Here is a 25945-nt window from a genome sequence, read left to right as displayed (position 1 = left end):
ACCGCCCCGGCCGCGCTCTATATATACTCGCCCCGCCCCCCGCCCCCGCCGCGCCGCGCGCCACGCACGGCGACGCGCACGCGCACCCGCATGCAGGGGCGGGGACACGAGCCGCGGCCGGCACCGGGAGGCGGCTCCAGCGCATGCGCGAGGGCGCGGCGGGGAGGAGGGGCGGTGGTGCGCGGGCCGCGCCTGCGCACGGACGGCGTCACGAGGGGCAGCGCGCTCGGTGGGGGTGGCTCGGCGACACAGCGCGTGCGCGGGGGAGCGCGCACATGTGCGCGGCGCGGGGGGAGGCGGGTGGGCCCGAGTGCGCGTGCGGGCCGGGTGGGACCAACGGCGGGGGGCGCGGGGGGAGGGTTAGCGGTCATTGCGCGTGCGCCGCTCGCCCCGCCCCGCCCCCGGGGAAGGACGCGCGCGCGGGGCCGGGGCGGGGCGGGGCTTGTGGGGGCGCTCGGCGCGTGCGCGGGACGGGAAACGGGGAGCGGAGGAAAGTTCGGGGCTGGGGCGGCTCCGCCGTGGGTGTTGTCAACAAGCAATAAGCTGCTCCTAGCGGTGTCTGCGCTCTGCTCTGGCCGTTCCTTGAGTTAAACGTGTTTTATCGCTGTGTTTTGTGCCAAAACGCTGGAATTCGGGCTGTGGGCTGGGTGGTACCGGGAGCTTCCTGAGCATCTTTTCGCGTCTTTGTGTGTGTGGCGTCTCCGCCGTCATCCCGAGCAGTTTTCAGAGGTGATGTAAGGCAACGATAGAAGCTTGTCAAATCAGTGTCTTGACTTGTGCCATATACAGTATTTTTCGGGGAGAATCACGCACAGAACCACAGAATGAATTAGGTTGGAAAGACCTCAGATCATCGAGTCCCGCCTGTGACCGAACACCACCCTGTCAACAAGACCATGGCACTGAGTGCCACGTCCAGTCTTTCCTTAACCACCAAGGCAGTCCTACGGATTTTGGGAAACCTCTGACAGGCATACTCTTATTTTTAGCGAGCTTCTCTAGTCCTAAAAAAACCCCTGAAACCTTTCACAAGAAGTGAAAATATTTTCCTATCATTTAGAATTATATGGGCTTTTTTATTACCAGCTGATTAAATATGTTTCAGATTTTCACAAAATAACAAATCAAATAAAATTTGCTTCTTTCCTGCTAAACAAGTGTGCAAGTACTTACACTTGTGCTAAACATTACTATGAGTGTAAAGGCAGGAAGGCAGATTGTGGATATGCAGAAGTATTGGGGATAACTGCTCTATTATGTTTAATGTAGTTTTTCTTCTGTATGTCCTTTTTCTTGTTCGTTCTTTACAGAGCTTCAAGAGAGCAAGAATGGTCTGCAGTTCTGCACTTTATTTTATTGTCTTGTTTTATGTTTCATATGTTGTTTTATTCATCTTTGATCAGCATTTGCCATTACAGGTTCAAATAGAGCTAGAGAGGTGAGTACTTGTGGAATTTTGCTGTCACATGTGAAGGATTCCCCTTGCACTCAGCAACTGCTGCAGTTTCACTGCCCTTGTTGGAGGTGACCAACCCCGTGGCAGAGTTGGCATCTCCCTGTGTCCCCTGGCAAAGTGTGACGTCCTCATTCAGCCCCCACCCCACGCTGGCTTTAAACAGGTACTGACTTGCACTTGGAGCAGCTGACAAATGAACACGTCCTGCTGTAGCTGTGGTGGCTTCTCTCAGATGAGTAAAGCAGATGGCCAGAGTCAGCAAGATCTTATAGTGAGGTTTGATGTGTTAAAATTTAAACTGTGATTTTTATAGGAAAAAAACCTTCTCTAGTTTAAATACTGGTTTATAATGCCCTCCCTAGGATGTGTTGTGCATTGTTTCTGCTCTCTCCCTTCTTACATGGTTCTGCTCTTCAGTATGTCTCCTTTCCCCAGACTGTCCTTTTTCATACTGCTGTTTTCTCTGTCATTGGCACTTGGGCATATTCTTATGTTTCTTCTTCCGTTGGCATGTTCCTGATCTTTCTTGAGAGTTAGGTTGCTCCATTTCTGCCCTTGGCACTCCTGGACGATGGCAAGATAGAGCCCAGAGCATGGTAAGGCATATCTCCTTCCTTACCCAACTTAATTCTTTAAATTTGCAAGTTCTGTTCAGCAGAAAGGGCCTTTCTGGTGATCTTGCAGTTAGCCTCTTAACACCGTATGACTTCAGAGTTCTCTAACACTAAATGCTAGTGAGGCAGTAAAAATGCACCCTCAGCCTTAGATGGGTATCCAGGAAAGTTCAAGTTATTGTTCAGAAGCACTGGAACTTTCTAATTAATCATGTCCAATATTTGTTCTTTTGGCAAAATAGTACATATGCATCTTGGGTCTTGTCCTCATAGATTGCACTGCTTTGGCTTTGACCTGAAGCAAGGATGTAACTGTTAGTTTTGATATCTACTCCCTCCCACCACCCCCCTTATAATCTCAAAAGTATTAAATGGGGCTTTATTTATCCTTTATAAGAGAAAACCCTTTTGAAGCAGGAGACAGGTATAGTTAGCTGTGGTGCCCAAAACAATTATCTTGTCCTTCTCCTGTAGCAAACTTAGTTTTCAAGATGTGGCCTAAGTGTTTTAAGGCAACAAGAAGGGACGATTTTGTGGTTGAGGCACAAGGTCTTCATTAAACTTTAGATTCTGGTCCTGCAAAATTCTGCTAGTAATTTAGGATTAAATCCCATAGAGGACTTGGATGCTTGTGCTCAGTTCTGCCAATTGCCCACCCAGAACTGCAGTCCAGAGCCCTGATGAGATTTAGGGTCTGTGAGGGATCCTGGCAGGAGAGCCCTTATATTATCCGATATTTTCATCTGGGTCCCTCCAAGATCCACTGTAGCTCTGCTGCTCTCAAATTCCATATGGTGGCTGATAAAAGTTGCTGTAGCAAGCATGTCTCATCAGCCCAGTGCATGTCCTGTCGTTGCAGGTGTTACACGTGTGTGGCTGGGCCTGGAAGTTGTCCTTCTTAGCAGACACTGCTGCTTTGAAATGCCAGGTTTGAGGTTTAGCTGGAAGACATAACTCCGTGTTTCCTTTGGCAGCTTCAGGGAATCTAAGTCAAACAGGAATTGAATGAGGGGCAGTAACTGTTTAATTGTAAATCTTCAAAGTGTTTTTGCAATCAAGGTAAAAGTAGTTACCTGATGCATGTGTTGCCTCCTTTCAACTCAATATTCATAGAACTAACAAATAGGGAAAAGAATAATTTTTGCACAATATTTTTCACTGACAACAATTGATTAATATTTCAGGCTACACAGGTACATGTTTTCTAAACATAAGCCCTACCAAAGTTAAATAAAGATCCTTTGTAACTTAAAGCTCTAGGCAGATACAAGATTTTTCTTTAGTGCCAGTGGTATTATGATTTGTGAATGCAATTATTTTTTTTATTCTAGGCTATCGTGGAAGTAGAGGAGTTATTGAAATTTGTTCAGACTTCAGTAAATTTTCTCTCTGTTGCCTAGGAATTATGACTTTTTGATACATGATAGATTGAACTAAACTGTTGAAAATTATACAAAACCAGCTTTATAGTTAGCCACAGGAAGCATTTTTAAATTGTATCTGTCAAGTGCCAATATTGAAAATCAATTTTTTATTATTTAACACAGATGATAGTTAATGTTAAAAAGAAGGGTTTATTATTCAAAATACACAAACTGTTTCTGACTTCAGGAACTGCTTGATCATTTTCACATCTCAGCGTTTTCCTTTTCTGTTCAGCCACAGAGCAATGCCATTTGCTAAAATGACATTGTGAAAGCTAAAACCTTGATGGTGTGTGTTAAAGAGATAAGGAAGAACATGTACCTTTTGAAGGGGAGTGCCAGTTTCTTTAAACTGAGTGCTGGGCTGATAACACTGTTTGCTTTTGGTAGCCTACTTAGTCCAGATAGTCTTTTCAGTGCTAGATAATCTTTTCAGCCCAGCCAAACTCAAATTCTGAGTAATTTGTTTAATAAAAAAAATGAAAAAAAAAAAAAGGAAAAACCCCACATCAAGACCTTAGGGCTCTGTAATTTGAGTTTTCTTGAATGTGGGCAAAAGCAATTTTGCTTTCTTATTTTTGGGAATATTCTTCATTCACACAAAGAACTGTATGTCTGTTTCCTTTACTGAACTTGTGAAGGAGAAATCACTTTGGCAACGAACAGGGAAAGAAGTGTCATTCTCAGGCAGTCATGACACGGGAAAGGTAATAGTTAATTACTTTATAATGTGCCTGAGGCAAACAAAGCAACAGGTTTGTGCAGTGGAATTGTTTTTTCCAATGCCAAGTGCAGTTGAGGAAATAGGAAGGTACTGAGCTAAGTTTGGTCAGGACTGTTGCAGCATTTTCCCCCTCATAACACTTCAAGAGTATACTCTGTTTCCCTCTCCTCTCTCTAAGAACTGGTTAATTATTAAGCCTTGGGAGATACTGTCAGGATTGGAAAGATGGATGTGCCGAGGAAGAGGTACCAGAGCCAAGGCTGGGCAAGGAGGTGCTCTGGGAAGACTGACTGGAGGAGAGAGACAGTGGAGAGCCAGAGCAGGGCAAGTCCATGCCCAGCTGTCACAGACTGCTCTGATGACAGGCTCAGCTGCTCTGGGCCTCCTGATGGTTGTCCTGTCTCACCCCTTCTTCTTTCCCAAGAGTGAGCTTTGTGCTGCTCCATCCGTGTCCCTAATACGGCCACCTCTGCTCAGCCACATCCTCTGCCAGATACAGTCCACCCCCCTCACTTAGAAAACCACCAAATCAAGGTTTTGTGAAAAACAGGTTTGTGTTTCCCTCTGCCCTTTACTAGCTAGAATCAGAATTGGTTAGCTCTGAGGCTTGCTCCCTTCATCAGTAGCTACATTATTTCTTCCTTAGGAGCCAGAGTAGTCCAATCAAAAAAAATATGAGTATCATGCTGCTGTTCCTGATTGTCCTCAAAGTTCCACATAGTGACTGGTAAGTGTTGTGTACTTGGGAAACAGTTATTGCCATATTTCTAAGCACCTAGACTGTAGACTGTTAAAGATGCAGAATTTGAGGGAGGAGATGGTAGGGAGTGCAAGGAAGAGACAAGAAAGAAGTGTGGTAGGTGTTCTGACTCCATTCCCTCCCCAAATGAGAACACTGTATCCTCCTGACTGAGATTTTTCAAGCTTTTTCGTAGAAATTCTCCAAGGATAGTAATTCAGTAATCTCAAAGGCAGTCTATTCCAGGGCTTTACTCTCCTTAACTTGGAAATTATTTTCTTAATCTCTGACCCAAGTTCCCATTTTTGCAGTTCCTTCTAATTCTATCCCCAGTAAAAGCGCAGGACATTTTTTTCCCTTTTTTTTTTTTTTGGTTTTGTTTGCTTGTTTGTTTTTTGTTTTGGGGTTGGTTGGTTTGTTTTTTGTTGTCTTTGTGGGTTTGTTTGTTTGGGGGGTTGTTTGGTTGGTTTTTTGTTTGTTTTGGTTTTTTTGTTTGTTTTTGGTTTTGGTGGGTTTTTTTGGTTGTTTGTTTGTTTGCTTTTTTTTTTTCTTTTTGAAGTACTTTTATTCTAACAGAGACATGTCTGTCTTCCAGTATATGCATTTGAAAGTGTTCTGGTCTGTGGTGCTGGCTCAGGAAGCGGGTCAGACTGGAGTGAACTCTGGCATGAACAGATAGTCTGTTTCAGGTGGGCATTGCTGAATTAGCACATCTATGGGATAGTGACTTTTGTGCCAGCATATGCCAACCTGTGATTCTCTATTTCAGAGGGAGCTGCTATTGCTGTGCTACGTGCACACTGTGTGCATGATGAAGTGCCAGCCCTTTTGTGTTGTGGGAATTTTGTGTGTATATTCCCTTTACAAAAGGCTGATGGTGGTAGCATAAGAGCATGTTACTTGAGAGAAAACATGGACCTTCACTGGACCAGCTGCAGTTCATTTACTTACCATGAGAACCAAAAGGACCAAATAGCAAAATATGCTTTGGGCAGTTTACTCCTTTAGCTTATAAACTTATCTACTCCTTTAGTTTATAAACTTCTTTATCTGCTCACTATGACTTGAGATTTTCCTTATGCAGGACAAATTTCTGTGCTTCTTACAGATGATGCTTTGCCCCAAATTTTTCTCACAGGTCTCAGTCCAGGTCCCTTAACAACTTTATTGTGATCCTGCCACCTTTGAATTAGTAGCCTGTGATTTTCTAACCCAGATCCTGCCAATATTCTCTGTACCTCCTGTAGCGCAGTTCTGCAGGCCCTGACAGCCTGTGACTAATTATCTCTGTTCACATGGTGAGCCAAAGAAAACTGCAGGGACTGTCTGATAACGAGTTGCAGAGAGGAAAAGCAAAAGTCAAAACGAAACTGAAGTAGAATGGGATTCACAGACCTGAGTGAAACTGAGGGAGGACAGAGAGGCAGGGTGGATGGCAGGGCTGGGCCAGGCTGGGCTGTGTGTGGCCACACAGTGCCTCCTGCAGCCTGGTCTGAGCACTGGGGCTGGGTCCACGTTGGCAGCGTGGCATGGGAAGGATGTCTGCTGAGGAAGGAGCGTGGAGAGCATGGAGACACAGCTCATGCACAGCATGAGGAGTTGGCTGGTGACAATAAGCCTTTATGGGACCCTCAAAATGAGAGTCATACGTGAATGAGCTTTCGTTGAGTCTGTGCTGGCTTGATTGAACTCCCACTTCTCACCTTGGTCAATACCTATTGGCTCCACAATGCTGCACCCACCTAAGGATCTGCTTGCCAGGCTCCCCTCTCCCACTACCAGCACAATACCTGTGCTGTGCTCACATTTCCTGAGTGAATTTGCATCAGTGGCAGGAGGATCTGGGCAAGCATTTCCTGGAGTTGGACACAAGACCTGAGATCTGAGGCAGGAGGAGACCTGCACATAGCAGAGAGAAGATGTGAACAGGATTGAAAGGATCTGTATTTGAAGGAAGCTGGTGACATGGAGAATAAAGGGGCAATTGGAGAACAAAAAGGAACAGATGACAAAACATCCAAGATCTTGTGCAGGGCCAGGAGTTGTACTTGATCTTTGTGGGTCCCCTTCCAACTCAGAGTGTTCTGAGGTTCTGTATGTGAGTTGCCATGAAGCCCTGACCCAGGCACAGATGACAGAACCTGCATAAAGCTTCTGCCTGTATGAGTAAAACTGACAATTGTTTGGGCAAAGTGTTCCACCATGAGGAGTTTATTTCAGTAAATACTTCATGTCACGCACTTTAACGCAGCTTTAGGACATTGCAGCCCAATGTACTGTATAGTCACTTGTGAAAGGAGCCAGATTGCTTGCCCATAGCATGATGTGGACTTTCTGGCCAAAGCTGACCCTGTTCCCCTCTCCATTACTGACACCACAGCAGTTTTCCTCTTGGTTCAAAGGGATTGTACTGGCCATCAATATCTGCCTTATCAGGCTGCTCTTACCTGTACGAGGTGGAAAGTAGGGTGCTGCCATTGTTACATCTCATAATAACTGTTCTGTTGAGGTGAATTTTGTGGTGTCTCTGGCTTCCAAAGCATTTTGGGTTACAGTTGGGACCCATTATGGCCCAAACTGGTGTTTTTGCAGACTTGGGAGTGTGGCCCTGCCCAGCCATCCTTTAGAGGGCACTGACTGATCTTTTGTGGTTCCACTGTTGGCTGAACATACCCAGGGACTGGTTGCCACTGAGAAGGACTATTCCCTGTTCTTGCTCCCTTCTTCCCTTGTCCTCAGGGCTCTCTCCTGTTCTCCAGCCCATGAAATCCTGACCACTTCCCTCTTAAGGGCCAGTTGGTTGTGTGGTTGGATTTTATTTTTTGCAGTGAGTTAGTTTGGGATGTTTTAGTGACTTAGATCTATTCCCAGAGTCAGAGCTGATACAAGATAGCAGCAGGGTGTGTGGCCCTGGGACAAAGGGAGGCTGTCCCTGTGCTGATAAAATGCTAACTGGCCTTATGGCCTCCTGTGGAACTATGTCGTTTGCAGCACAATTCTGGAGGAATAATTAACATTAATCTTTTGGTCACTCTGTTTTGCCCCCAAAAATGGGGAGAGTAGAAGCAAAGGAGAAAGATTAAAGGGCTGAGTGTTGGTGAAAGGACTGGAGAGATGATGTGTCAAGAGGGACTTCCTGGGGCTGGGAAGCAGATTTCAATGACTGCCCAGAGGAGGGGGAGCAGACCCTTCAGAGCAAGGAGTATTTCACCAAGAGCTGTAAGAGGTGCCTGGGGCAGGACTAAATGTCTAACATATTTGGTGTGTGTCCTCTTTCACCTCACAGAAGGGCAGGGCCCAACTGGTGTGGCAAACAGGTGGTGGGTCTCTGGCTAAGCACCATGGTCTCTCTGAAGACCCAAATTCCCATCCCACTGCTGCCAAGTTATCAGTGTTAGATAAAACATTCTTAGTTTTTTTTGTTCTGTAAGGTCATCAATTTAGACCCCTAGGGCTGTCTCCATCCCTCTTTCCAGGTTTGCATCTTTCCCCTTGCACTTCATATGAATCTGCAAGAAAGAAAGTGAGCAGAGGAAGAAGAACTCTGGGCTGGAGGTGGAGCAAGAGCTCTCCTACCAACTAAGATAACCACAAAGCCAAAGTGCTCATCTGGAGGTGGTCCTTGGCTGGGGCTGTTCTTCTCCCAGCTGAGAGCGACTTTGCTCCCCCTGGCAAGGGAGTCAAACCTGTCCAGTCACCTGCAGCCCCAAGGGACAGGTAACAAAATGCCAGGTAAAGCAAAAGTTAACAAATTATGTAACACTGAAGAAATTCCTTATCTTTCCTAGGAAAGATGACAATTCACTGCCTTTGACACTGGGGAGCTGAAGCAAACAGACTGTTACTCTCAAGCATGTGTTGGACTAGGACTGCTTTAGTCCCAGTCATCCCAGCAGAGGAGCAGAGCAAAAGCACTGGATGCTGTAGCCTGTGGCACATGCTGCTTGCTTGTGGGTGGCTTAGAGGCATCTGAATATTTTGGTGCTTTTCTTCTAGGAATGTGCTCTGAGCATCCATACCTGTGTCCATCCATAACTTGCATGCACTGCCCAGCTTATGGGCGTTCTGGTAAGCAATCCCAAACCCTTAGTTGTGATGGTATGTTGTTCCCATGCAAGCTCACTGGGAAGCCTCCCAATAACTGCTTGGTGAGGGCTTCCTTCCTCAGGCTGACGTGTTTGGTAGATGTCGTAAGAGAGCCAGACATGGGTGACTGGGCCCAGAGAAATGAATTACCAGCAGTCTATTGCAACACCAGCCTTGCTTAGCCTTGGCCAGAACTGGGTGCCTGCAGGTGTGATGTGGTGCAGCACGAGCTCTGTTCCACACTGAGCCAAGGGGCTGGGAGGAGAAGAGGAGGGCAAAGCATGTCATCAGGGCTGTTTATAACTCATCCCAAAGGGGACAGGAAGAAAGGGAGCATGGAAGTGATTACATCTAGCCCAGCACTACAGACTAAACTCAAAATAAGAGCTTTAAAAACATCTCTGACACTCTCTTTGCTTGGCCTTCGTAGTCTGGGAAGCATCCTGAGTTGCTCTGAGGCAAACCCTTTCATCCTGGTTCCCATTACATTCACATGCAGCCTTGCCCCAGATCTGCACTTGCTCTGTCTGTACAAGTGACAGACCCCCCTGAACAAGCACAGAATGTTAGCTGTCAGCTGCTGAGGATGTGGCCTACGGACAAGCAATATGCTAAACGTGTCTGCTTAAAGTGAAAGGCAAACCATTAAATGGCCAGTGATTCTTAACTGTGGTAGCATGAGCGCAGTTAAACCCAAAGAGAGAGGAAAATTAAATGGAAACAGCTACTAAAAATGTCATTGCAAAAGCAATTCAAAGAAATATACAAAGAAAAAGGAATTGTCTTTTCATGCACTGCAAACTGCCAGTTTTTAAAAGCATCAGGAAACAAGCTGTTGAGTGGTGAGATGGATAAAAACAGGCTTCCAACCTCTGCTGAACTGCCTGCCCCATTGAAATCTCACTGCCAGCAATACTGCTGCTGTGCCAGAGGTGGCGGCATGGGCACCCCAGCTGTGCCTACATGTTGAAGGGTGGCCCCTGCATGTGCTGAGTGGCACGTCATTTGCCACCAAACCCAGCTCCTATCAGGTGAGCTCAGCCTCCCTTCTGTGGACAAGGCTGCTGATGTGGGTCTCTCTTTCTTCTCTGCCCAGCCACCAATTTTCAGTAAATTTATCAGAACTCCAGTGTATCTGGGGCATCTTGGCCAAATTTGATCAAGGTTACCCTAGGGATACTGAGGACAAAAACAGGCAATCAGGCCTCAGGATTATACAAGCCTCTTGCCTTTATGAAATGCAGATTAAAAGCACTCAGAAAAGTGGTAAATGGCTCTGGCTGTTGCAGGGTGTCAGAGACTGAGCTGGGTGATGCACTTTGTGGCACAGAGGCACTCAACACTTTTGCCAAACATGACACTGAATTGGGCATGCAGCACTGGAGGGGATCCAGTCAGCACAGGAACAGCCATCCCAGTGCAGATCTTCACTGGGTGGGAATCTGCTGCTGCCGTCTTCCCCTGCTCTCAGCCTGGGTTATGCCTATTGCAAGGTGTAGAGGTGTTCCACAGGTCAAATGCCCCAGTGCTGAGAGCAGGATGCTCAGGTACTTCAGTGGTCTTGAGTGAGATCTTCAGGAACACGCACTTGGATTTGGATAGACAGAAATGCAAAGGCAAACAACAGGGCTTTGATAGTTACAAGAATCTGACTTAAACATGGATATAGACTGGTTTCTTCTAGTTGTTGGTTTGGGTTTTTTTCCCCAGATATTTTTCTCCATAAGAACAAGCTTCTCATCCAGCTGCACCTCTCGGCTCTGCTGCTGATGTTTTCATGCTCTCTGCCTGTGGTACATGCTGCATGGGCATGACCAAGCAGGTATCAGTACAGAGCACTGTCAAACTCCCAAGGGATCTGCAGTAAACAGTGAGTACGGAGATCCAAAATCATCTTCCATATCATGTTAGCAAAGAACAAAGCCCAGTGGCACTGATGCTAGCTAGCATAGCTGAGCAGGGAGGGATGGGTGAGTTCTGACTCCTCCATGTCTTTTCTGACAGTACTGCTCTGTGGGGCTCATCCCTGGTTTTGTTCAGCAGTCCCTGTGCTCCTTTGTGTTGGAGCCAGCTTTGCATGGCAGCAACACAGCTTCCCTGGAGTGAAAAGGAGGTTAACAACAGCCTCTGCCTCCTGCAACAGTGCCACTGCAGTCATGATACTGGTCTTCAAAAACAAGTTGTCACTCTTTCGGCTGTTGTGCATAAAAGCAATCCCCCTCTCCATCTTCACAAGAGCTGACTGGGCAGCTCAGATCTAACAGCTTATTTTCTCCACAGGGGCACAGCCAGGATATTGCCAGATTGTAATTAAAAAACTCCCCAAATCCAGGTGGAAGTAATTGCAAAAATTGCCACACAAACTAAGGAGAACAGCTCCTTAGGAGCACAGGCTGGAGGCCAACCAGCTAGAAAGCAGAAAGACCTGGGGGTCCTGGTAGGCAACAAGCTGTCCATGAGCCAGCAGTGTCCTTGTGGCCAAAAAGGCCAAAGGTACCCTGGGGTGCATTAGGAAAAGGATTGCCAGCAGGTCAAGGGAAGTGATCCTGCTCAGCCCCGGTGAGGCCTCACCTAGGGTGCTGTGGCCAGTAATGTTTTCCAGTTCAAGAAAGAGAAGGAAATACTGAAGAGAGTCCAGTGGAGGGCCATGGATGTGATTCACAGACTCACAGGTTTAGTTAGGGTTGGAAGCGGCCTCTGGAGATCATCTAGTCCAATCGATTAGGAGTTTGGAGCACCTCTCTTATGAGTAAAGGCTGAAGGAGCTGGGACTGTTTAGCCTGGGGAAGCTTGGGAAGACTGAGAGGGGACCTCATCAATGTTTATAAGTATCTGAAGGGAGGATGTCAGGATGATTGAGCCAGGCTCTTCTTGGTGCTGAACAATAGGATGAGAGGCAGAAACTTATGCAAAGGAAGTTCCACTTGAACATGAGGAAGAACTTCTTTACTGTGAGGGTGACAGAGCACTGGAACAGGCTGCCCAGAGATGATGTGGACTCTCCTTCTTTGGAGAGATTGAAAAGCCACCTAGACACAATCCTGAGTAATGTGCTCTGGGGGATGTCTGAGCTGGAACTAGGTGTTCTCCAGTGGTCCTTTACAATCTTATCCATTCTGTGATTCTGTGAAGTATCCGCAGCTACCCCTGGGCTATGAGAATGTGGAGCTGAAAAACAGGACTGGCTTCCCATGGCTCTTCATTCTCACTTTCTGAATAATCCTGTCTATTTTGAGAGTAGAAACAATCCTGTATTCTGCTCCAGAAGGATCAACACCAGGAAGGCATGATCATCCCAACATAGACAGCTCTACAGGAAGCTCTGCTGCTAATCAGCTTTGGCTTTTCTGATTTCCTGTATGACTTTATGTGTTTGCCTCACCTTTACTTCTTTGTGATAAATGAAGCATTTGCCACTGTAGCCAAATGGTTTGGTTTGGGGGCTGGAGCACTGAAATAGAAGTCTTTCTCTTCTGCATTTTGTTACCTTGGAAAGGGATTTGCCTTTACGCTCCACTTGATGTTCAGTTACCTGTACCTGGCACCCATCTCAGCTCTTCAGTTTTCCAGCCTATCCCCTTTCCATCTTTGTTCTTATCACTGGGTCCACATGAAAGCCAGCATTTTTTATAGCCAGGATGTACCACAAATTCCCACTGCCAGGGAGCGAACAAGAGCCCTGACATGTATTGCTTGGTTTATGAGAACATGGGGTTGTATGGTGAGAAACTGCAGCAGGCAGGTGTGCAACTCCCTTCCCTGAAGGAAGGAGTTTGCTGTTACCCTAAACAGAGCAAGTCTGAGCAGCCAGCATCCTGTACTCCTTCCACACTGTCCCCGGGCTGCGCCATGGGGGAAGAAGACATGGTGGAAGAAGATTTTCTGGATATGCTGAGTCCTGGCTAAGACAACAGACTGCCAGCACTTTGTGCAGGCAGGGCACAGATTTGCACCATTTCCGAGCACCTCTGAGCAACCTGCAGAGAGTACTCAATGCCAGCCAAAGGGTCCTGGGGAGAGCTGAACCCAGCTGAACCCAGCTGCCCATGTGGGTGAAACCCCTCGCTTCCCTCCCTGCCAGTGCTTCCTGGTGGTGGGGCACTCTGCAGCCTCCCTTTCCACCCTTGCACTGCTTACACCACATGAATCTGCAAATTGCTTCTCTTCATCCCCCTTTTCCCCTTTGCAAGATGGTCAGAAGAAAAGCCCCACCCAACAATTTCCTGTTCTCTGAGTTACTTTTTTTTTTTTTTTAGTTTATTGTGTTGTCTTTCACTCAGCCTCCTGCCAGATCCCTAGCTGCTTGCCTGAACAGTTTGAAGCCCCTAGATTGCTGCCCCACTCTCTGCTGGCACAGAGGTTTGTGGCCAGGTTGTGGTTGCAGAACACGAATTACCAGCTCTCAAGAGCCCGGCACAGTTTCCCATGTCCTAGCCCTCCTCCTGCAAGCAGCTACCAGGCAGGTTGTTTTGAGCCACAGCCTACTTTTAAAGTGTTTCCTATTGTTATTGTGGAGATTCTGCCTTACTTTTTCTCAGTCACTGAGGAAATCAGCTTTAAAGACAAACTGGGAGCAGAGAGGTACAAGCTTGGTCTTATTTAGTGCAGAATATGCCATGTCCCATCAAGGGGCTGGAGCACATGCTGCCTCTGTGTGCCGGTCATGAACCGGATTGTGCCATAAATCTGCACCCAGGGATGATTTCCATACTGAACACCAGTAGTTATCACAACTAACATGTCAACAAGGGCATCGCTTGAAAAGAAGCTGTGTCCTGTATTTTTGGCGCAGTAACCCTTTCTTTTCCAGAGTGGCAGGCAACCAGCCAGTGCTCTGATGGCCACGCTCTGCTGCGAGTGGGATTATGCTGTTGGAGTCCTGCTGAGAAGTGCAACTGATCTGTATGTCTGCAGCTGTGGTGGGCTGGAGGAGGTGTACTGAGCACTCTGTACTCAGTCAACGAGATCAGGTCCTCATGCCTGTGCAGATGACCTTCACATCAGTGGTGGGATGAAGTTTGGCTTGGTAGTTAAACCAGGAGTGAGTATCTTGGCTAAATACAGATGTTAGGGTAGGGACACAGGATTTGAAGCAATCAAGCAGCAAGTCAGAATAACAGAATAGAATCGAAGAACAGTTTGGATTAGAAGGAACCTTCTCTGGTCATGTCGTCCAGTCCCATTGCCTTGGTCAGGGACATCTTCAACTGTATCAGGTTTCTCAGAGCCCTATCCAAACTGACCTTGAATGTTTCCAGGGATGGGGCATCCGCTACCTCTCTGGGCAACCTGTTACAGTGTTTCACCACCCTCATCATACAAAAATTCATTCTATTTCAAATTTCATCCCATCTGCTGAGCTTGGCCTGACCCTAAACTAGGTAACACATTTCAGATTACCAGAGCTCCCTAATTGCTGTCCATCAGTTGTAACTGATGTGTTGCTTGTGCCACCAGCAATGTGTGTTAGTCTGAAACCCAAAAGAAGGTGGGAACCCATTGCAACCACTCTGGAATACCAGGCTGAGTCTTTGTCCGTGTCTGCGTCTGTCCCATATCATGAGGATCTTGCAATGAAGTGCTCTTATACATCTGTGTCTCCCAACACCTTTGAGAAAATATGCAAGCAATAGAATGCTGCTCAGGCTGTTTCCTTCACTATCTTCTGTGAACACAGTTACACCCTTAATGAAGCAGTCCCAAGAGGAATGAATATATGGTACCCTCTGTTACCAGCTTTGGTGTGAGAGCCAGCCCATGGAGGCTCCTCTGGCTCTCCTCCTGCCATTCTTTAGTCCAATATTGTAGTAGTGGCACAAAGACTTTCTCCCTGCTGTGAACAGGGATTATCGTAGCCAAGCTACATTATACATCATCATCTCAAGTGTCGGGAAAACCAGTTAAAAACAATGACCTTCTCTATCTCCGGGCTCTTCCCCTGTGCCTTTCAGGTAGTTGCACTAGGAGAAACTGTGTTTCCTAAAAGAAGAGCCTTGTTCTCCACTCCTGTTTTGACCAGGATCGAGTGTCAGTGGTAGCCTGCCTGCTGTGTCCCTAGGGAGCGCTGTGCTTGGGGCCTGCCCTGCCTGAGCAGGGGGTCAGAGGGCTGCTGGGGATTTTCTGCCGTGCCCTGCCCTCCTATGTCACTCTGAACAGGAGCCAGGAAGAGCTGGCCAGAGGCATTGGTGCCAAGATGCAACTCCCAGGCACTACTGCTGCTGCTATTTATAATTTCTCCTGCCTGTACCATGATATCTCTTGCTTTGTCATTGTTTCCTTTCATAGGAAGCCTTTTTTTTTTTTTTTTTTTTTTGTGAAATGCCTCACTGATTTCTATAAATAAGAAGGGTGAGGCACATACTGGAGCAACTTAAAATGTCTGCAGTGAAAACCAGTGTCACAGACCAGAGGTTTATGGACTGTGACTCACCACTTCATCCCTCCGAAGAACCATTTCCAGAGATGGCAGTATTTGTCACTTGATGGCTCCTCCTTTATGAGTTGCTCGTGGCCTGATCCGGAGGGTTCTGGCTGCTTACACTGACTTCTGTGGGAATCTTCACGTGCTTTATTGTCACTTTGCTGGAGCAAGGCTGGAGTGCTTGGTGTGTGGTGTGACAGAGCCTTCCAGGTGGACCTGTCTAGTCACTGTCAGTTTCTCTGACAGCAACAAAGATCAAAACATTTCTCTGAAATCCGGTAACAATCCAGGAGGGAATAAGATCCTATCTGCAGGAGCTTGCCTGGAGAGCTGAATGGAAAATGATAGTCCTATGACACCATTTACAGAAGGCTGGTGCAAGAGCTTTATGGCTAATTAACACTTCCTGCCTTCTTTTTTGAAAAACAGAATTATAAATTACAGGTGGGATTGATCCAGAAGCTGGGATCCAGAAGCTGGGATCTCAGAAATTGCATATGTTTCTGGAAACATCTGATTCATGTCCAAAATTTGCTGTACCTACAGCAATTTGAAATACATACATTTGAAATACACTTCACTGTATTTCAGGACTGAGTGTGGGAAAATGGGCTCAGTTTCCCCCAAAGTTCAAGCTGTGCGGGTCTGGACACCTCTCTTATTTCACCTGTACAACTACTACTTCAGGGGCAGGAACCTGTCTGGAGATGTCCTGAATATGTAAACCAAAGATATTTAATTATTAATAATAATTAATAATGAAAGAATCAGAAAGCAACTTGGTGTTTTTTCAGGTAATAGCTTTCATATCCCTTATATTAATTAACTTTCACAAGTGTACTTTGAGAGGCCTCTCTGAGTGGCTCTTTGCCATTGCCCGTAGCAGGAGGGTAGAGAGCTGCTCTGCAGGTGCACGTATGCCCATCAGCAGGCCCATTTGAAATTCCCTCAGATAAGTGAATGACTGCACATCAGAAGTCAGAGCAAGATCTAACTGATGTTTATTTGACAGACTGAATTCAAGCTGCTGGTTACGAGTCTACATCCTTAGAGGTCCTTTCTCCCAGCAGCTACAGAATCCTCCCTGAAGACCTGGGCACCTTATTCCTCTGAAACAACAATGTAGGGTGGAAAGCCACATTTGGGGTGTGTTACTTAAAAGGGAGTTTAAGAAAGCTGTCTCTCCTAACTTGTCCTGTGATGTCACACATGTAGGTGACCACAGCAATCCGAGCAGCTTATTTTTCTGTGACAAAGCTGATTGCTCCTTAGGTGGGCTCTCCTTCAGCCTCCACTTTTTAAACAGTTAGTTGCCATCCCTGTTTTCTAAGCAGCGAATCCATGCAACACAGATGCCAGGTCACGGCTCCCCTGGCTTCCTCCCTGATGCTTCACACCCTTCAGAGGTTTTAGAAAGAAAGTAACAGCAGAACAGGGAAGGCTGTCCCGAACCGCTGCTCTCGTTTTGCTGATCTCCAGATTGCCATGTCCTGCAACCTTCAGTGGCTAAAGGAAGCATGCCACTACACCTTTTAACTCACTTTATTTTCCTGGCAGTGCTGCCCCTCTGCCCAGGGGAAGCTTAGGTCCCTTGGATCTCCTACCATCCACTTTCTTGTGGCACAAGGTGGGGACTTCCTTTTCTTTCTGTGTTAAAACGTGCAAAACGATGGTTCTCAAGGATAGCGTCACCTCTAAACCACGTGGTGCTCTGGAGGAATGTTCAAGATAACTCCCAATTGAATAGGAATAACTGAATCAAAAAGCCTCAGCCTGCTCCTACCAGCCCGGAGTCCATCCCCCCAGGCATGTCCCCAGGGCACAGCCCGTCTCTCTGCAGGCTGACAGTGCTGTGCAGGGCAGCTGTGCCTCTGGGCTGGACCTGGGCTGGGTGCAGGCAGAAGACAGGCTGGCATTGCTGCTGCCATGGCAGGTGAGGGAGGCTCAGCAGCAGGGTTCCTGGCTGGCTGGAGCTGCCTTTCGAGGGCCACCAGCTGCACATCCCCTGTACCACAGTGCTGGGGATGAGATGGAATGAGATGTGTGGGAGCAAAAGCAGCCTGTCCTCCAAGCACTGTGCTGCGGGTGCTGGGTGATCACCATGTTCATGCTCGTAATCCCACTACCAGCTTGTGGACAGTGACTAAATAACCCCAGAGGCAATTTTTACCTTTCACAGCACATGAGCTCTTTTTCAGCAAGATGACGTGGCCCTTGGGAGGTTCCGGCACGGCTGCTGAAAACCACCGCTTCCTTCCCCTCTCCCCTCCAGCCCCATCCTGTCCCGTTCCCTGGGGCAGCCGGTTGATCTCCCCAGTGCTACCTCCAGCCCCTGGTAAATATACCAAGTCTCCATTCCAATTTTGTGCTCCCAATCCCTTGCACCCCCAGGTGAAGGACCTGGATGGAAAAACGTGGCCCGGATAATACCTGCTAAACGCACGGAGAGGTCTCAGTGTGGCACGAGGCTGGGGAGGAGCGTTTCAAGGCCCTTGACAGCACATGGTCATCACAGCTGAGCAGCACTTGGGCACATCACTGTTGGTCCCACTCCAGGCAGAGGTGTTGGAGTAAAGGGCAGGCACATGGCTGCCCATCTCTCACGTGATGATTTCTTATTATGCTGGGGAATGTACCTGGCTATTTTCCAAAGGATGCTGGCAGCTTTCTGAAAGCAAATACATGTGCTCCATCAAGAGTGATGCTACCTCTCTTCTTCCAAAGGGGAGAGAGGTGAGCCCCAATTAATCAATTAGCACTGATTAACCAGGAGGAAGAGGAAAGCTGGCTCAGATAACATATCCCTGCACACTGAGTAGCAGAGCAGAGGGTGGTTCAGGTCAGGGTTCTTCTCAGTGATAGCCTTAGACACATGGGGTAAACTGTTCCTGGCTGCTTTTGAGTAAGCACGAAAGCATCAGGGCTGGGCAGGGTTGCCCTGGGAGAGGAAGGGATGGGGAGCAGGGGCAGAGGGCCAGGGTCAGTGAGGCACAGTCACCCCATGGGCTTGCAGATTGCAGGCAGCTTACAGGGCTGCCTTTGGGACATACCTAAGTTCTCCCTGGTTCTCAGACATTTATGCTTTATCACTTTGATTCCTGGTTTGCAGCATTCTGACCTGCAGAGTGGCAAAGGCAGTGCTGCAGCCCCAGGTTTGCTTGGTTGTTTTCAATGCTGCATTGCAAACAGACCTCAGAGGTGCCTGTCTGTAGTGCAAAACCACAGGAGCTCCTCCAACCTCAGGTCCTCAGCCAAGCTCCCAGAAATCCGAGTTGCCTCTGCAGGTCTGGCCCCATTTTGTTGGGATGTATCAGATCCACTTCCTTACAGACTAACAGCTGGGATGCACTTCTCTTCGGCAGGGAACTCTGCTGTATTTTGTCCAGTTGAAATTGATGGCATTGCTGGAGGAAGGTGATGGCTGCGTGGGTGAATGGGACCTGACTGCACTCCTGAAGCGACTCATGAAGGAATATGGGCAAATCCACTGCCTGCCCAGACTGAGACACCTCTGAGAGCCAAATTTTTATCCTTCACACCCTGAGCTTTGAGTGCAGCTGTGGCCCTCAGGTCCTTGGCTAAAGTCTTATTTTGCAAGGGAACGGCAGAGACAGATCTAGTGAAAGTGTCTTTCCTGTAATGGGAGAATCTTAAGGTGAGTTCAGCATTTGCTGAAAGGAATAGCCTGGTATCTCTTCTACACTGCCTTATGAACAGCACAGAAGTGCTTATAATTTTAATACAGTATTTTGTCATGTCATTATTAGCGGGAGCAAAACTTAGAGCTGTCAGTGAACTCTTGATATACTTGTAATCCCTCCTACCTCCAGCAGAAGTTGCCCGTACCCAGCACCTCGGCAGAGGCAGCCTGAGACAGCCCCGTGCAGCCCTTCCTTCCCCAGCGTGCCGGGCTAAGGCTGCTCGGGAAACCTGGGAAGAATAACACGGTGTATTTGCTGCAGTATTTTAAGCACAAAGACATACCAGGCTATGATTATCTTCCATGTGGATGTGAACACATGGAACATAGTGTAATTTATGGTTATGTTAACACTGCAATGCATGAGCTGCTAAGGTGGCTGAGGATTGAGCGTCAGCAGCAGCCTGCAGGTTGGATTGCAGCAGGCATTGAAGTTTGAGGGATGCTCAAGGGCAGGTTCCTCTTGATCCTTTGATCTGCATGGCATTTGGTGAGGTCTATGTGGAGATGGTCATCTCACCCTCTGTTTTCAGCGGGATAGATTGCCCTGGGCTTCCCCAGGAGTGTAATAGGCAGGAGTGGGTGGGGACTGAGAGCAAGTCACAGGAACAGTCCTTGCAGTGCTGTGTGTGCCTCAGCCTAATGCAAGCCTGATAATTAGGATTGCCATTCTCTTTATTTTTAATTATGAGGTAGCACTTTATTGTGGAGGGCAAAAGTAACCCTGTAATTAGCCTGTGTGATTACTCAGTGATTAGCCGTCTCTGATGCTGCAGACACCCAGGAGAACCCTTGGCACGCTGTCACAGGTCTACGAGGGTTGGACGGGACCCTTGGCAAAATTTCCCCATCCTCCTGCTGAGGCCAGGCACAGACCAGGCAGGGATGAGGACAGCATGAGGCTCCAAGCACAAGTGGATGACCTCTGGCAGTGAGGTACAGCCATCCAAGAGACTCTGGCTCAGCTTCTGTGGGCTGCTGAAGCCTCATCGTCCCACATCCCCAGCGCACTGAATCCAGCTTCTTTCACCGCACAGGCAGAGGCTGGGTCTGCCAGCTCCAAGCCCCAGCCACACTGACACCCCACGCTCACTGGGAGCAGCCTCCTGACATAGGGCATTGCTGAGCACTGCAGTGACAGCAACATCCAAACGGTTGAGGGCATCAGCCGAGAAACTAATGTGTTTATAAAACAAATTGTTTAAGAAAGAAAGAATCGAGGGGTGCAGAAGGCTGCTGTGAGCGCCCTGTGCTTCTCAGCCATCTGGCCCTAGTCCGTGTTGGTCCCTGGGGTTGTTCCTCCCCAGGAGCAGAAGATGGCATCGCCTCTGCCTGGGCAGGTTGCAGCCTTGCCTGCCTCGCTTGGATCTGAAGGACCAAAAAGTTTATGTGGTCACTGCAGCGAGAGCCAAAGGGGCTTCACTGGGCATGAGGGAGGAGAGCTGTCCATTGGTGCAGGGAGTGGCTTGGCATCAAGTGGCTGCCCAGTGCCCTGCAGGCTCATAGCTGGGCTTAAAACATGCTGAATGGGTTAATTTTTCCTTCTGCTGACAAGCCCATGGCAGGTGGAAACCCTGTTCTCAGCTCAGCCTCCACTGCTGCCTGCACCCCACGCTCTGCTGGGCTCGCGTGGGGGTTTCTTGTCCCCTTCTCTCACCCCCGCCACGTTTGCTTCTTTAGCTGAGCCATTCTGGGGGCTGGCTGGTATTTCAGTCACTGAAGAAATTAGTAACTGATTTATGTAACATCTCGCGTGACTGACTGCAGGGTCTTCACAGAGATGCAACTGCGAACAAGTACGCTATGGGCAGAGTAAGAAAAAGCGGCCCAGAACCTCCCCCACAGTGAACCGTGGGCCAGGCCAGATGCCACTCCACTGTCTTGCAGTGGCACCTGTACCTGTGCAGTGAAACAGGCTGTGTCCTGTTTCACTGCAGCTCAGCTCTGCAGGTGAGGGCCAGCAACCACGTTACCGTGTCCTTCCCAGGGCCAGCCAGAGCAATTTCCTGCCTTGAAAAAGTGCTTCTTGTCCCCTGTTTGTACAGGTCTCAGGCCAGGCCCCATCCCAGCAGCTCAGCACTCAGCACCGAGTTGTCTCACCCAGGGCCCGTTCAGGCTGGCGTCACCTGCCAGCAGCATCTCTCCTGCCACCTCTGCTCGGGTGCATCGATGCCCAGCAGACAGAGGAGGCTGCATGCTGACAGGCAAGCTGCATTTCAGCAGCAGCTGGGTGCTGTCAGCTCTTGCTCCTCCTGGCTCCCTGCTGAGACTTTGGTGTCTGTCTCTTACCTCCAGTCATTGGTGCTCATGGTGGGGCAGGAGAGATGGTCACCCCACACATGTATGGGGAAACCTTGGCAGAGCAATGATGGGACACTGGATCTCAGTGTTCCCTGACTATCCAGGGGTTGAAGCTTTCAGCTTGGATGGTCCAGGGGCTATTTTGAGCATGTGTGTGTCTCTGGACTGCTGGTGGCAGACCTGACATCCCCGTGCAGGAATGGAAACTCCATAGGTTCAGCAGGGGTGGGCGGGAAGGCTGAGCAATGTGCCAGCATCCCTCTCAGCAGCTGTGATTCAGCAGTGAAGTCTAAGCAGGAAATAACAAAGAAATGCTTGCAAATTAAAAATGCTTTTGATGTGAATAGAAATGGTTATAACAATCTGGATTTTTTTTCATGTAAATAAGGCTCAGAAAATGTGTTTTTTCAAACTGACATGCAGCCAGCTCTAGTAGGTGTACCCATCTCAGGATAAAAGGAACAGAAGCCGCTCACTTGATGAACCTGAAAGCTTTCTTAGAATTACAAAAGGAATAAATGATCTTAATAATATTAACTCCTGGGTGGTCACCTGAGTCTTTGTGAGCAGTATTCATCACATCCCAGACAGTGTAGTTTTAAGCTTGCACAAAAGACAACTTCAGATGTTCTCATGATCTCCTTTTCAGCAGTGTAAGTTATTGCTAATACTCAAATTTAATTCCACCATGAGCATGTCCATTTCAGTAATCCTTGGTGTGGGAAGACCACCACTGCCCTCGCCAGTGAAGGAGCGCCCTGTGGCAGCTTCCCTTGGCCTCTGCTGCAGCTCAGCCCAGGAGCATCCTCCCCACAGGTGTCTTGGAGGGGGTCTGGTGGACAACAGCTGGTGAGAGGAGAGGAGAGGAGGGGCTGCGGGAGCTGGGACACTCACCTCTGCCACAGAAACAGCTGGACAGGAGACGTGGCCCTTCCTCGGGCCTCCTGCTGGTACCAGTCACGACAGTGCTACTTAGAGTGGCTCTTGCCCAGAGTCACGGCAGCTTAGCATGGCATAGGCCAAGCAGCTGCAATCCTAATGTCAGCTGTTGAAGCTGCAGTATGATCATGTTTATAAACAATGAAAAATAAAGTCTGGATTGTACTTTTCCTTCCAGAAGCGTGTTTTCAAAGGCAATTTTGCAGACTGTCTTTTGATCTCAGGTGAGGGATGCCACTAAATTTTGCCATACTGACATTGGTTCAGCAGCTGTTGCCAGTCTTCTTGATTCAGGAAATCATGGTTCTTCACCAAAGGACTTATTAAAATGCAAAATGATTTAGGCTTTTTTTATCTTACTGCACATGTACTTCAGGAATTTAGGAATATTAAGAACCCCCAGAGACTACTTTCTTCTCTCCGGTTACTATGGTTCATCTTGACAAGCAGCAACACCCCCACTTGCAGGCACCTGCTGGCAATGCCAGAGTTTTGGGGAGCGACCATGGCAAGTGGCAACAGCCCTGTGTTGTTTCTGGAAGAGGTGCTGGAGTCAGAGCACTGCAGTGGGGTTGTGGTGGGTGAAGTGTTTTAAGAAAAAACATCACAGGGCAACAGAAACTGAATTAATTCCCCACCGTCCCTTTGCCATTCCTTCTCCTCCAACTGAGCTGGTAGGAGACAGCAAATGCTAGAAACTGTAAAATTCAGTTTATTCACCCTGGATCCTAGCCATGTGCTGTGGAAAGATTCTCAAGTGAAAATGCAACAAGAAACACTGTGCCCAACATTCGCAATCTAAACATATTGGTTGTCTCTGTACAAACCTTGCAAGGCCTCTGTCTCCAGCTTATCCTAGTTACCTCAGCACGCCCCTAAAATCATAATCCTGTGGCAAACATTAAGAGATCTCACCAGCACGTTGTTTTCATCAAGTAACAATGCAACACAAGGATGAGATACATCCACTGATGAAAACCCTTTACATGTATCGTCTATGAACAGAAAGTTCACCTTCCTCTCTCCTTAGGGGAAAGCTAGATTTAGAAAAGTGCTTTTCTACTCCCTAACCTAGTTTCTTTTCAGGTATAGAAAAAACTGTAAACATTTTTAGGCTTAATAACTATTTATATCTTATACAGGAGTAGAGACTGTGGAGGGCAGGATCCAGCACTGTATGACCTCTGCTTCACACAGGAGTGGCTCATGGATGAATCAGCCCAGTTTAGGTCATAAATGCTCACATAAAATACACCTTTGCTCCATGTGATGGAGAAGCATGTGGCTGTTGCAAGTCTGCAGGCTCAAGCTCTGCATGAAGGTTGTGGTTTCCTAATGGGCTGTGATCAGAAAGGGTGGTCCTGCACTCTCCTGCTGCTGACACTGGTGTCTTTGTGTGTTGGTGATCAGGGGCTCCATCCAGTAGAAAATACAGCTTGGTTTTCAGCTGCATCAGCTTTCTGATTGTGAAACCACACAAAGAGGTGCATAGGATAGCCCAGTCCTCCTGGGAAAGAAACACAGCAGAACTGTAAATCTTACTCTCCAGTGTAAACTACAACTTTTGCCACGATGCTTTTGCTCTCCAAGTGCAGCTGCATGAGCTTCCTGCCTTGTCAAGCTTCCAATCCAGTTTCTCTGAAAGACACCAGCAAGGCCCCTACTGATTTCAGAAACAGCCAATTCCCCACTGGGGATGGAGCACATCACAGCAGCAAGGACCAGACTCTCTGTGCCTGACCTATCCCTGCTCCGATGGGCAGCTGCACAGGGGGACCACGGCTCCTTTCGCTTCACAGGGGAGAGGAGGTCAGTGTCCTGACATGCACCACTCCGAGCAGGTAGCATCAACACGCTGCAGACAGCTTTGAATTAACAAGAAAAACAAGCCCAGGTCCCATTTGCAGATTTTCCAAATGCTTTTTCTGCTTGAATACTCACTCTCCGCAGCATTTGGCTTTGCACGTGTGATAGGTTGAAATATCAAAGGTTTATTATCTGCACAGCTCCTCTGTTTATTCAGAGAGTATGATTTTGGCAAAAAACAGCTTTCTGAGGCCCTGGGGTGTCTGCAAGCACAGGGGCTGCCCTGCTCTGCTGCCCTCCTACCCCAGCCACATAAGCACAGAACTGAGAGAAAACTGCTTTCCCCACTGCTTGGCAGCAAGGGAACTTGTTATTTTTTAAAAACAACAGGGTTAGGAATCTCCCTGCTCCTCAGACTGTCGTATCCAGACATGCAGAGGATGCCCTTTCTGGGAGCTCCTTGTGCACACCAGCTCGGGAGTGCTGACAGAGCTGCCTGCTCCCAGGGACAGGGACCTTTAAACACATGGAGCCTGGCATTGGCATGGGGACAAAGGGCAGTGAACAAGGCTGCACACAGGAAACAGAGCAGGCATGTGTAAGACACAGAGGGGCAGCTCCTCTGACCTCATCAAAAACATGGGTTCACTTGCCCACCAAAGGAGGGAAAGGCATCTCCAGGAAATCCCTGTGTCTGTTCCAAACAGGGTTAGTCACCCAGGTAAAATATCCCATTCTTTTGTGATGACTTTAGAGGGGGCCACAAGGACTTTTACCACCCTGCACATTAAAGCCTGCTCCTGGAGGCAGGTGAAGGGGACACTCCTCTTTCTCCATCTACAGTACCAAGTCCAAAGGTTATATGCTTTACAGTTTGTCGCCGTGGCCTCTTTTATGCTTTGATGCTGAGGATACTGTCCAAGGGTCTTTGGGCTCAAAAATGCTCCATTAGGCTGGATGTGATGTTGAAACTGGGGAGCATGACATCTTTCTAGTATGTGACCTGCTACACCAGACACTTGCTGTCATGAGACAGATGATGATGCTGTCCTAATAAGCATGGCAAAACCAAAGATTACAGGTATTCTGGACAGAAAACATGTTGCTGCTCTTCTAAAAGAGCTGGAGTTCATTATTTACTACAGAGTCTACAGATGCAGTGAACAACAGCTGAGAGCATAAACCCCCAGGGCATGTGTTTGCTATGCCCCCTCATAGAACCCAGCACAGCATTTGCAGCCATTATCAACAGCACAAACATCTCCTGAGAGATTTCTCCTTTTCTCTCAGATAATTCTGCATCTTCTGGCAGTTCTGAGAAGCAACACACCCTTCTCTCAGTGCTCCTTCTGCAGCTACAGAATAGTCAGATTTCTGCCCAGCATCCTCAGGCTCTCCGCAGAGATGCAGCTGAAGGTGGGTGTCAGATACTTTCAGCAGTAGCTCTTAAGTAACTACAAAAATACTCGGGTTTTCACCAGCAACATAAGCAACATTTTCATTTTTTGAAAGCTAGATATTACTCCTTGCTGTAATACACCACTGAAATTGCATTAAAGTATCTGATAACTTCTTGATCTGTTGTTTAGGGGTTTTTTTGTGTTTTATCATCAGATGCATATGGTCTTAGCATAAGGAGCTTCAGCCTGTGACACAACTGGAAACCTTAGCACATGCCATATAATAGGAAAGACGTAATTAAAGAGGATCTTGTCACAAAAAATTCTATCAGAGT

At 47.9% G+C, this 25945-nt stretch overlaps 1 long non-coding RNA gene across 2 annotated transcripts; it reads left to right on the top strand.

The window, feature by feature from the left end:
* Positions 1-401: 401 nt before the first annotated feature.
* LOC135410745 (uncharacterized) lies at positions 402-24584 on the top strand. Of its 2 annotated transcripts, none has more exons than XR_010428848.1 (6): positions 402-4945; positions 5553-5646; positions 5727-8689; positions 10754-10913; positions 13854-14084; positions 18827-24584. It is a non-coding gene; the product is annotated as an uncharacterized LOC135410745 (long non-coding RNA). The 2 variants fall into 2 exon arrangements; XR_010428851.1 differs by having other exon boundaries at positions 406-4945; positions 8434-8689.
* The last annotated feature ends 1361 nt before the right edge of the window (positions 24585-25945 follow it).

This window comes from Pseudopipra pipra, chromosome 1, assembly GCF_036250125.1.
Source record: "Pseudopipra pipra isolate bDixPip1 chromosome 1, bDixPip1.hap1, whole genome shotgun sequence".
NCBI lineage: Eukaryota > Metazoa > Chordata > Aves > Passeriformes > Pipridae > Pseudopipra > Pseudopipra pipra.
This window is presented reverse-complemented; position numbering and strand designations above follow the sequence as displayed.